This window comes from Odocoileus virginianus, chromosome 2 (assembly GCF_023699985.2).
Source record: "Odocoileus virginianus isolate 20LAN1187 ecotype Illinois chromosome 2, Ovbor_1.2, whole genome shotgun sequence".
In the NCBI taxonomy this organism is placed as follows: domain Eukaryota; kingdom Metazoa; phylum Chordata; class Mammalia; order Artiodactyla; family Cervidae; genus Odocoileus; species Odocoileus virginianus.
Genome location: NC_069675.1, coordinates 29,044,787 through 29,056,843, shown reverse-complemented (window position 1 = coordinate 29,056,843; position 12,057 = coordinate 29,044,787).

The following is a 12,057-nucleotide window of genomic DNA, read 5'->3' as shown; positions in this document are numbered from 1 at the left end:
ATGTGGTGTTAGTTTCTGCTGTACATCAAAGTGGATCAGTTATACATATACATATATCCACTGTTTAAAACTCTTTTCCCATATAGTTCATTATAAAGTATTTGAGAAGAGTTCCCTGTACTATACAGTAGGTCCTTATTAACTATCTATTTTATATATAGTAATGTGTATATATCAATCCCAATCACCCTGTGTATATGGCACACTTTCTCTTTTGAACACATTTCCCCTTTGCTCTTATTAAAGGTTGCTTCTGACCCTTAAAAGTCACTGCCCCCCCCCCCACCAAGATGATTCACTAGAAGATGCTCTTGGAAGCTGCAAGGTAGAATGGAAAGATGATATGTTCTGGAGTTAGACCTGGGTTTAAATCCAAGCTCTGCAGTTACAGGATGTATAACTTTAGCCACATCATGTAGACTCTGTGAACACCAGTTTCCTCATCTGGAAATGAAGAGAAGTGATCCTAATTCAGGGGATTATTATCAGAATTAGAGAAAATATGGGCTTCCCTGGTGGCTAAGTGGTAAAGAATCTGCTTGCAATGCAGGAGACCCAAATTCAATCCCTGGGTTCAATCCCTGGGGTTGGGAAGGTCTGAAGAAAGAAATGGCATCCCAACTCCAGTATTCTTGCCTGGAGAACCCCATGGACAGAGGAGCCTGGCGGGCTAGTGTCCATGGAGAAAATATATGTAAAGAACTTACTCATATACTTGGCACATGACAGTTAATATATTAATAAATATCCCAGAACCACATTAGTATATATTATTAATAATAATTAGGTCTCTGAATTACTCATTCTACTCTTCACAATAAAAATATTGTTTGACTCTCTACCATATAGACACATTTCTAAACTCTTTACATATATTATTTAATCCTCTCAACAACTCCATAATGTAGGTACTATTACTACCCTGTACTGTAGTTGAGGACATAGAGGCAAAGGAGACTAATTAACTTACCTAAGGTCACATACTGGGAGGTGAATACAGTCTGGCTCAAAACTGACACCCTTTAGAGACCATATAGGAATGCTGGCTCTAACAGTACATTTAAAAGATCCATAAGAAAAACATGCCATATTTTTCTTGGCTTTTCATATTGTACTTTATATTTATTGAAGAGGGGGGTGTTTAGATGAATGAGAAAGACCAAGAGAGTCGCTCTCTACAGAAGAAAACTCAATTTATTCTCAGCCGTGGGGTTCATCCCCTCCTTGTCCCTGCTGGAGGAAGTTTTCAGCTACAGGTAATAGAAAATTCCTCCAAGTTGGTCTCTAAAGGAGCATACCAGCTCACTTAACCACCAGACCAAAAGTAAGGTAAGCTCTCAGGTTGGTTGCTCTAGCAGCTCAACAAGATCCTAAAAGACTCAGATTCTTTCTACTTTTGTGGCTTGCTGTCTTCTGCTGACTCCATCCTGGAGCTCGCTTGCCCCCTGGACATGTAGCATTTGGAACTGCATGATTCTGCATTCCCATCTAGTGGGAAAGGAAAAGAGGTTACATTGCTCTCCCAGAAGAGTGAAGAAAGGCTTTCCTGAACACTGTGCTGTGCTTAGTTATATGTGACTCTGCGACCCCATGGACTGTAGCCCACCAGGCTCCTCTGTCCATGGAATTTCCAGGCAAGAATACTGAAATGGGTTGCCATTTCCTACTCTGTTCCTGAATACTACACCCCACTCCCCAGCCCCACACATAAACTCTCCTCACATCTCAGTGGCCAGTTAGCATCTCATGTGCATTCCCAAGCCAGTAATTCCAAGATGGAATTACTCTTAAGCCCATCAAGCTCATCTCTAAAACTAGGGGATGTGGTTCTCTTCCCCAAGATACATGGATGTGAGGGTAACAGAGAAACCAGAACAAAATTGAAGTCCTCTTAGGAAGGAGAAAGGAGAGGAGTTGTGATGGACAGACAACCAACATAATCAGCCCACACCCAAGGGTACATTATCTATTTCCATGAATTTTCCTACTTTTCTGGACCCTGATTTTATCTTTCCTACATTAGGAATAATACTAATAGCTGCTTACATGAGGTGATGAATATGGAAGAATTTATAATACCATACAAATAAAAGTTGTAATTATTGTTGCAGTGCTGCTATTGTAGCTGAGATTTACTCTCTAAAGTATGCTGTGCTGTGAGTAGCAGGGCCAGAGGAAGAGAGATTGTGTGTCTTTGGTGCCTGCCAACCTCTATTTCATTCATTCATTCCCACCTCCTAGAACTCGTTCTTTCCCACCTTCATGCTGCCCAAAGTAACCTCTTTCTGAATATTCTACACAAGCTCATCCTGACATCTAGCATCTTGGATTCCCATATAACTTCCCCTTTGCAACCATTTCCATCAAATCTCATTTCCTAGTGTAGTCACTCTGAACTTGGCTCTCTCTCGTCTCTTTGCCTTTCACTAATTTTGCGATTTGGAACAAAGTACTTCACCTCTCTGGACTCCACTTCCCTCTTTAGTGAAATGAGATGCTTGGAGTAATTAATCTCTAAGGCACCTTCAAGCTTTAACTTTTATGATTCTATGAATTTCAAACAGTGAGGCAAAAAAACATGAAGAAATTCACATGGAGGAAGAGATCTGGGGTTGGGGGATTTTAAGAAAAGCATGGCTAGTGAGCAAAGCTACCTTGATTTGAGGGTTCCAAAGACAGACACACAAACACAAACACACACATATGCACACACAGACATTTACAAGCACACACACACACTGAGAATCTGTTAGCAATCAATAGTGAATGTTACAACAGGAATGAGGGGATCTAGTAAAACAGAGATGGACTCAACTACAGAGCAGACCTGAAGGATACAGGTGTAAGGAGTAGGACAGTGAGACCGCATCCTTAAACACATTCAAGTTCAGCAGAGCTGAGAATTTCACTGAGGGTGGAAAATCACCTCTGCTGTGGGCATTACATTCATAGGCCGAGATGAACCGAAATTCGAAGGGATCACTGCAGGGACCATTCTGACCTTCCAAACACAGGAACACATCTACTACTAGATCTGACCTTGTTTTGCCTTTTTCCCTCCCTAGTTTCAGCTGGGCCTCAAAAACAGAAAGGCCAAAATCCAACTAGAAAATCTGTTTCTGTTATATTCTCTTGGCAGCTTAGGAGATCTCTCTTGGCAGGCTTTCTGGTGATTTGTCCAAGCCTGGGGCCTCTCTTCCCTGGAGTTTCCATCACCTTGTTCAGGGCAGAAGAAGCTCTAAGTATCGCTATGTAGTGCCTAAAAGGCAGTGCTTTCTTTTCTTTCAGTCCTTTCTTTGTCTTCCCCCCCCCCCACACACACAGAAGGACACAGAATAATAATAATTATAGTGAAATAATAATAGTAGGAACTACTATTTTTGACTGCTTACTATTACTCAGGCATGAGACTAAGCACTTTATATATATGTATTATCCCAATAACTAATTTGGTAGGATTGCAAATATTAGTATAGTATAAAAACATTAAAAGTGAGAGAAATGAAAAAAAATAAATAAATAAATAAAAGTGAGAGAAATGGGTATTTCATATTGACAAAAAGTACATCCTCCAGAAGCTATACCAGCCATGAACTTTTTACACACCTAACAGTGTAGTTTCAAAAATGTGTAAAGCAAAACTGTTAGAATACAAGAAGAAACTGACAGAACCTTGTATATTAGAAGATGTTAATATATACTTCCCTCTCAAAGAGGTTAAATAGGCAAAATTAAGTATATCAAGAATTCATATGGCATAGTATATAGCATAGTAAGAAATTACATAGAACTTGGCACTCAAGGGAGATTGCACATTGTTCTGCAACATATGTGGAAGCAGTTACAATAATTGAACATGTATTAGATCGTGAAGAAAACCTTCACAAACTCCAAGAGGCAGTATTCACACAAGCATACTCGTGGATTAAAATACAAATAAGACTTAGAAATTAACAGCAGAAGGATAGCAAAAGTAAAAATCTACCCACTTGAAATGGTATATTTTTTCTTTTCCCTTTGCCTTTTGCTTCTCTTCTTTTCTCAGCTATTTGTAAGTCCTCCTCAGACAACCATTTTGTCTTTTTGCATTTCTTTTTCTTGGGGATGGTCTTGATCACTGCCTCCTTTACAATGTCACCAACCTCTGTCCATAGTTCTTCAGGAACTCTGTCTATCAGATCTCAGATCTAATCCCTTGAATCTATTTGTCACTTCCACTGTATAATTGTAATGGATTTGATTTAGGTCATACCTGAATATTCTAGTGGTTTTCCCTGCTTTCTTCAATTTAAGTCTGAATTTGGCAATAAGGAGTTCATTATCTGAGCCACAGTCAGCTCCCAGTCTAGTTTTTGCTGACTGTTTAGAGTTTCTCCATCTTTAGCTTCAAAGAATATAATCAATCTGATTTTGGTATTGACCATCTGGTAATGTCCATGTGTAGGGTAGTCTCTTGTGTTGATGGAAGAAGGTGTTTGCTATGATCAGTGCATTCTCTTAGCAAAAATCTCTTTGGCTTTGCCCTGCTTAATTCTGTACTCCAAGGCCAAATTTGCCTATTACTCCAGGTATTTCTTGACTTCCCACTTTTGCATTCCAGTCCCCTATGATGAAAAGAACATCTTTTTTGGGTGTTAGCTCTAGAAGGTCTTGTAGCTCTTCACAGAACCATTCAACTTCAGCTTCTTCAGCATTACTGGTTGGGGCATAGACTTGGATTACTGTGATATTGAATGGATTGCCTTGGAAACGAACAGAGATCATTCTTGAGATTGCACCCAAGTACTGCAATTCAGACTCTCTTGTTGACTATGAAGGCTACTCCATTTCTTCTAAGGGATTCTTGCCCACAGTAGTATATATAATGGTGACCTGAAATAAATTCACCCATTCCAGTCTGTTTTAGTTCACTGATTCCTAAATTGTCAATGTTCACTCTCGCCATCTCCTGTTTGACCACTTCCAATTTACCTTGCTTCATGGACCTAACATTCCAGGTTCCTGTGCAATATTGTTCTTTACTTCATCAGACTTTACTTCTATCACTAGTCATATCCACAACTGGGCTTTGTTTTCGCTTTGGCTCCCTCTCTTCATTCTTTCTGGAGTTATTTCTCTACTCTTCTCCAGTAGCATATTGGGCACCTACAAACCTGGGGAGATCATCTTTCAGTGTCATATATTTTTGCCTTTTCATACTGTTCATGGGGTTCTCAAGGCAAGAATACTGAAGTGGTTTGCCGTTCCCTTCTCCAGTGGATCATGTTTTGTCAGAACTCTCCACCATGACCCGTCCATCTTGGATGGCCCTACATGGCATGGCTCATAGTTTCATTGAGTTAGACAAGGCTGTGTTCCACGTGATCAGTTTGATTAATTTCCTGTGATTGTGGTTTTCATTCTGTCTTCCCTCTGACAGATGAGGATAAGAGGTTTATGGAAGCTTCCTGATGGGAGAGATTGACTGTGGGGGAAACTGAGTCTTGTTCTGATGAGTGGAGCCATGCTCAGTAAATCTTTAATCCAATTTTCTGTTGATGGGCAAGGCTATGTTTCCTCCCTGTTTTTTGACCTGAGACCAAACTATGATGGAGGTAATGAAGATAATAGCAACCTCTTTCAAAAGGTCCCATGCACACACTGCCTCACTCAGTGCCCCGACCCTGCAGCAGGCCACTGCTGACCCATGCCTCTTCCAGAGACTTCAGGACACTCACAGGCAAATCTGGGTCAGTCTCTTGTGGAGTAACTGTTCCTTTCTTCTGGGTCCTGGTTTGCACAAGGTTTTGTTTGTGCCCTCCAAGAGTCTGTTTCCCCAGTCCTGTGTAAGCTTTGTAATCAAATCCCACTGGCCTCCAAAGTAAAATTCCCAGGGGGTCCTCAGTCCCTTTACCAGATCCCAGGTTGGGAAATTTGTTGTGGGTCCTAGGACTTTCCTAAGAATCCAATCAGTGATCAATGCAAAGAAAGAGAGGAAAACAATAGAATGGGAAAAACTAGTGATCTCTTCAAGAAAATTAGAGGTACCAAGGGAACATTTCATGCAAAGATGGGCTCAATAAAGGACAGAAATGGTATGGACCTAACAGAAGCAGAAGATATTAAGAAGAGGTGGCAAGAATACATAGAACTATATATTTTAATCTTCATGACCCAGATAACCCAGATAACAATGGTGTGATCACTCATTTAGAGCCAGACACCCTGGAATGCGAATTCAAGTGGACCTTAGGAAGCATTGCTATGAACAAAACTAGTGGAGGTGATGGAATTCCAGTTGAGCTGTTTTAAATCCTAAAAGATGATGCTGTGAATGTGCTGCACTCAATATGCCAGCAAATTTGGAAAACTCAGCAGTGGCTACAGGACTGGAAAATGTCAGGGTTCATTCCAATCCCAAAGAAAGGCAATGCTAAAGAATGTTCAAACTACCACACAATTGCACTCATCTCACACGAAAGTAAAGCTCAAAATTCTCCAAGCCAGACTTCAACAGTATGTGAACTGTGACCTTCCAGATGTTCAAGCTGGATTTAGAAAAGGCAGAAGAATCAGAGATCAAAACCACGTCCACTGGATCATCAAAAAAGCAAGAGAGTTACAGAAAAACATCTACTTCTGCTTTATTGACTACGCCAAAGCCTTTGACTATGTGGATCACAATAAACTGTGGAAAATTCTGAAAGAGATGAGAATACCAGACCACCTGACCTGCCTCCTGAGAAATCTGTATGCAGGTCAAGAAGCAACAGTTAGAACTGGACATGGAAAAACGGACTGGTTCCAAATTGGGAAAGGAGTGCATCAAGGCTGCATATTATCACCCTTCTTATTTAACTTCTTTGCAGAGTACATCATGCAAAATGCCAGGCTGGATGAAGTACAAGCTGGAATCAAGATTTCTGGGAGAAATATCAATAACCTCAGATATGCAGATGATACCATCGTTATGGCAGAAAGTGAAGAACTGAAGAGCCTCTTGATGAAAGTGAAAGAGGAGAGTGGAAAAGGTGGCTTAAAACTCAACATTCAGAAAACTAAGATCATGGCATCTGGTCCCATCACTTTATGGCAAATAGGTGGGGAAACAGTGGAAAGAGTGACAGACTTTATTTTCTAGTGCTCCAAAATCACTGCAGATGGTGACAGCAGCCATGAAAGTAAAAGACGCTTGCTCCTTGGAAGGAAAGCTATGACCAACCTAGACAGCATATTAAAGAGCAGAGAAATTACTTTGCCAACAAAGATCTGTCTAGTCAATGCTATGGTTTTTCTTGTAGTCATGTATGGATGTGAGAGTTGGACTATAAGGTGAAGAATTGATGCTTTTGAACTGTGGCGTTGGAGAAGACTCCTGAGAGTCTCTTGGACTGCAAGGAGATCCAACCAGTCCATCCTAAAGGAAATCAGTCCTGAATATTCATTGGAAGGAGTGATGCTGATGCTGAACCTCCACTACTTTGGCCACCTGATTCAAAGAACTGACTCATTGGAAAAGACCATGATGCTGTGAAAGATTGAAGGCAGGAGGAGAAGGGGATGACAGAGGAGGAGAAGGGGATAACAGAGGATGAGATGGTTGGATGGCATCACCGATTCAATGGACATGAGTTTGAGCATGCTCTGGGAGTTAGTGACGGACAGGGAAGCCACCATGCTGCAGTCCATGAGGTTGCAAGGAGTCAAACATGATTGAGCAACTGAACTGACTAACCCACGTAAATTCCTTTATAATAGATTATTGGGTGTGTCTGTCAGGATTTAGCAAAGGACTGATCCCCTAAGAAATATCTTAGTGACTTTATGCAGTGGCGGGGGCTGTTAAACAGCCTCTGTAAGCTTGTTATAATGGCATCTAATATTGGAGATTGAAGTCCTCAATGGAGGCAGTCAGGAGGTGAAGTGGGAAAAACAAGAACAGGCTGGAAGACTGGCCTGGTGGCTCAGTGGTAAAGATCCACCTGCTAATGCAGGAGACGTGGGTTTGACCCCTGATCCAGAAGATCCCGTGTGCCACAACTAAGCCCATGACCACAACTATGGTGTGCTCTATAGCCTGGGAACTGCAACTACTGCAGGCCTCGAGCCCTAGACTCTGTGCTCAGCAACAAGAGAAGCCACTGCAATGAGAGGCATCCACTCACCTCAACTCAAGAAAAGCCATGCAGCAACAAAGACCCAATACAACCAAATAAGTAAATAAGTGAAAGAACAGTCTGGAACTCATAAGCACAAGCTGGAACACATGAGGAGAGTTCCTGCCTCTGACCTTGGTCGTGGAGGAGTCTGGGCCCTTTGTCACGGAGCTACACACACACATACACAGTGCATGTTCAATAGTGAGCATCACAACAGGAATGAGGACATCTTCATAACTCCTCCAAATGAGGAGTCAGAGAACCTGAAGGAGGATCCAGGGGAAGAAGAAGCGGTTCCTGTCTTGACTGCTGTCCCATACCAAGCAGGATAGCCAGCAGACCACGTATGTTAACTATACAATGACTACGACTTCACTTATCCTCTCCAAAGTGCCTGTGAGAATCTCTCTTGTGGTCCCCTCTAAAAGGAAATGTATAGGAAGGGGAATTCTGGGAAATGTAGTTCAGCCTAGCTAAGCTGATACTTTACAAAACCACTACAATCTATCTCTTGCCAACTTGGCACCCAAACATATCTCCATACTTAATCTCCAAATAAAGATAACAACAAAGTCATGCTTCTGCCTGACATAATACAGTTATCCTCAGACAATGAAAGACATGCTAACACAGGGGTCAGAAAACATTTTTCTTAAGGGCTAAATAGTAAACATTTTAGGTTTTGTAGGCCACATGGTTTTCGTTGTAACTATTCAATGTTTGCCTTATAGCATGAAAGCAGCCACAAATATGTAACCAAATGAATGTGGCTGTGTTCCAATAAAACATTATTTACAAAAACAGATGGCCAGCCCTTGAGCTATAGTTATTCGCTAACCCCTGTGTTAATCCTTTCACCAAGGGAGAATTAAAAATCCTTTTTTGGATTTAAATGATCTTTATTTTCCTCCTATTTAATTCACATGTAACCTTTTGATATCCCATAGCTTAAATATGGATATATAATGTTAACTGCACTTAGCACACCTTATATTAGATAAGGAGATAAGAGAGAAGGAAAAAAACAAAAATGTTTTGTTACTATATATAAAGCATATCTGTATCAAAATAAGGGAAGATACTTACAGCTATTACAGAACTCTTTTATGCAACTGATTGAGGTTCCTTGTCTGGTTCCAAATCTTATACTCGAGGAGTTGAGGCCATAAGCATTTCTACCTGAATTGGAGGTAGTTGTAGTTTTCCACTGACTTAATAATCAGAAAACACAGGTGGATTAAAAGTTGCCTTAGAGGACCTCCCGAATTTCAGAAATACTCATTGTGTAACAACTCAATTTCCCCTTGATAGTTAAGCACAATCACGACAGCCAGTGTATTAAATCCCTTCTTTGGGAGACCAAAGGTAGACAGTTAGGTGGCTGTCTCTACATCCAATTCAACAGAATCATTGTTGTGTCCCAAGGAAGACCATTCCTCCCTGTGGAACTAAGACTTATAAAGCAACAGAGCCTAAAATTGCGGGGATGGAAAACATGACTTGTACTAGTGGGTCACTAGGAGTAATAATAAGACCAACAACTTCCACTTCAACCTCTCAATTTCTAGACTTGTGAATCCTGCCACAGGAAAAAAATAGCAACATAATGAGTATTGATTTAGAGCAGTTAGCATAATCTGGAGGATTATGTTGAGCCTTCACAAGTTGATTACATCATTCTGTCATGTTGCTTCAGAACTGCAGGTAACATGATAAGTAAGACCAGTGAATTCTATGAGGATGAGCCCTTTGCCTCACTTCATTTGTTATGAAGTAAGTTCCTTGGTCAAAAGTGATGCTGTGTAGAATACCACATTTTTGGATAAAGTAATTGGTTGGCTCACAAATAGTAGTTTTGGCATAAGCATTGCAAACAGACAAGCAAAAAAGACAAGTCCATATCCAATAAAGACATATCCCTTCCATGATGGAAGCTGACCAATGTAATCAGCCTGTCATCAGGTAATTGGCTGATTCACCCAGGTAATAGTATCATATTGGGGATTTAGTGTTATCTCTGCTATTAGCAGATTGGGCACTCAACAGTGGCTATACCCAAGTAGGCCCTAATAATGAAATTTCATAATGCTGATCCCAATGTAACCTCCATCTTGACTCCATGGCCATTGGTTTATGAACTCTTGGGCAATAACAGGAGTTACTGGAAGGGAAAGCTGACTGACATTCACAGAACAGGTCATTCTGTTCACCTGGTTTTTAAAGTCCTCCTTTGGTGAGCACTCATATGTGACACAATATCTTTACATTCTGTGCCCAGTTAGACAGCCTTATCTACATACCTCTTCTTCAGTCTCCCTTCTCCCTAATTTTCCAATTTTGTTCCTTCTAAATCCTTGACCATCCAGCCAAATCATTAGCTCCAGCCTGTGAATTGATGTGGAATCATTTGTATGGCCATTTATCATTCTAGGAAAAATAGATAACTACATGATCTGTTCAAAGTCCTGTCCACAGAAAGGATTTCCCTTTACCATGTCCCAAAGTGGGGTTGCAGTGCTGCACCTATCCACTTTTTGGTGGTTTCTGGACATCATGAAGAATTACCTGTAAACAGACATCAAGTATTTTTATCTTCAATCAGCTAATCATAGGGAACTCCCTGTGAAGTCATAGATGCAGTTAAAGAAAGAAGGAACTGGAGCTGGAGGAGGGGTCATTGACATCTGGGCTACTTCATCTTGCAATTTATCTGTGCCTTCAGGACCTCCTTAAATCCAATATCATAGATAGTTCTTTCTTTTGATGAGGGAGTGATGCGGTGCATGCCCAACTTTATGGTTTGGTGGGTCAGACATACCCAGTTCATGATGAACATCTCGGGTCATACGGTAAGTTGGTCGCTCATGGGCAAGCATTTAGTCTCTACTAAGGCCCAGTAACAAGCTGTAAATTGTCTCTCAAAAGGGGAAAGTATGGCTTCGCTAAAAAATTCCAAGTGTTTGTGTTGTGATTCACCTATAGGATGGGGCCTGCCAATGGCTCCAAACAGCATCCTGGGTACCACCAATACTTCAAGTACTATCATATCTTCTGAGTCATATGGCCCAGTTAGCAGAACAGCTTGCATAGCAGCTTGACCTGTTGCAGAGCCTACTCTTATTCTGGGATTCATTCAAAACAGGCAGCTTTTCAGGTCATTCAGTAAATGGGTCAGAGCAGCACACCCAGATGAGATATGTGTTGCCTCTAAAATCCAAAGAAGCCCAGTGGGCCTTGTGCCTCTTTCCTGATGGTAAGGGAAACCAAATGCAGCAACTTGCCCTTTCATCTTAGAAGAGAAATCTCTTCATATCTCAGATAATTGGACCCCTAGAACTTTCACTAAAGTGGCAGGTCCTTGAATTTCTTTGGGATTTATCTCCCACCTTCTAGAACACAAATATCTTATTAGTATATCTAGAATAGTTGCTACTTTCTGCTCACCATGTCCCCATAGGCTTACTATCATCCATGTAATGAAACAAGGTGATGTTCTATGGAAGGGAAGGGCAATCAAGGTCCTTGCAGACCAGATTATGACACAGGGCTGGAGAGTTGATGTACCCCTGTCGTAAGACAATAAGGGTATATTATTGTCAACATATATCTCACCTGGGTGTGCTATATCTGACCCATTGCTGCTTTGTCAGATGAAAGCCAACTGCGTATGATGGTCTTTACCAACAGGTACAACAGTAAAAGCATTTGCCAGATCAGTAGCTGCATGCCAGAGATGTGTTGATTTGCTCTAAGAACAAAACCACCTCTGGAAACACAACTATATTTGGTATCACCACCAATTAAGTTTATGATAGTTCATTGTCATTCTAGTTGAATCACAACCCCTTCATCTTTCAAGTTCTTTCAAGTGGCACTAATTTCTGCAATTCCTCCATGAATCTGGTATTGTATTTGGTTT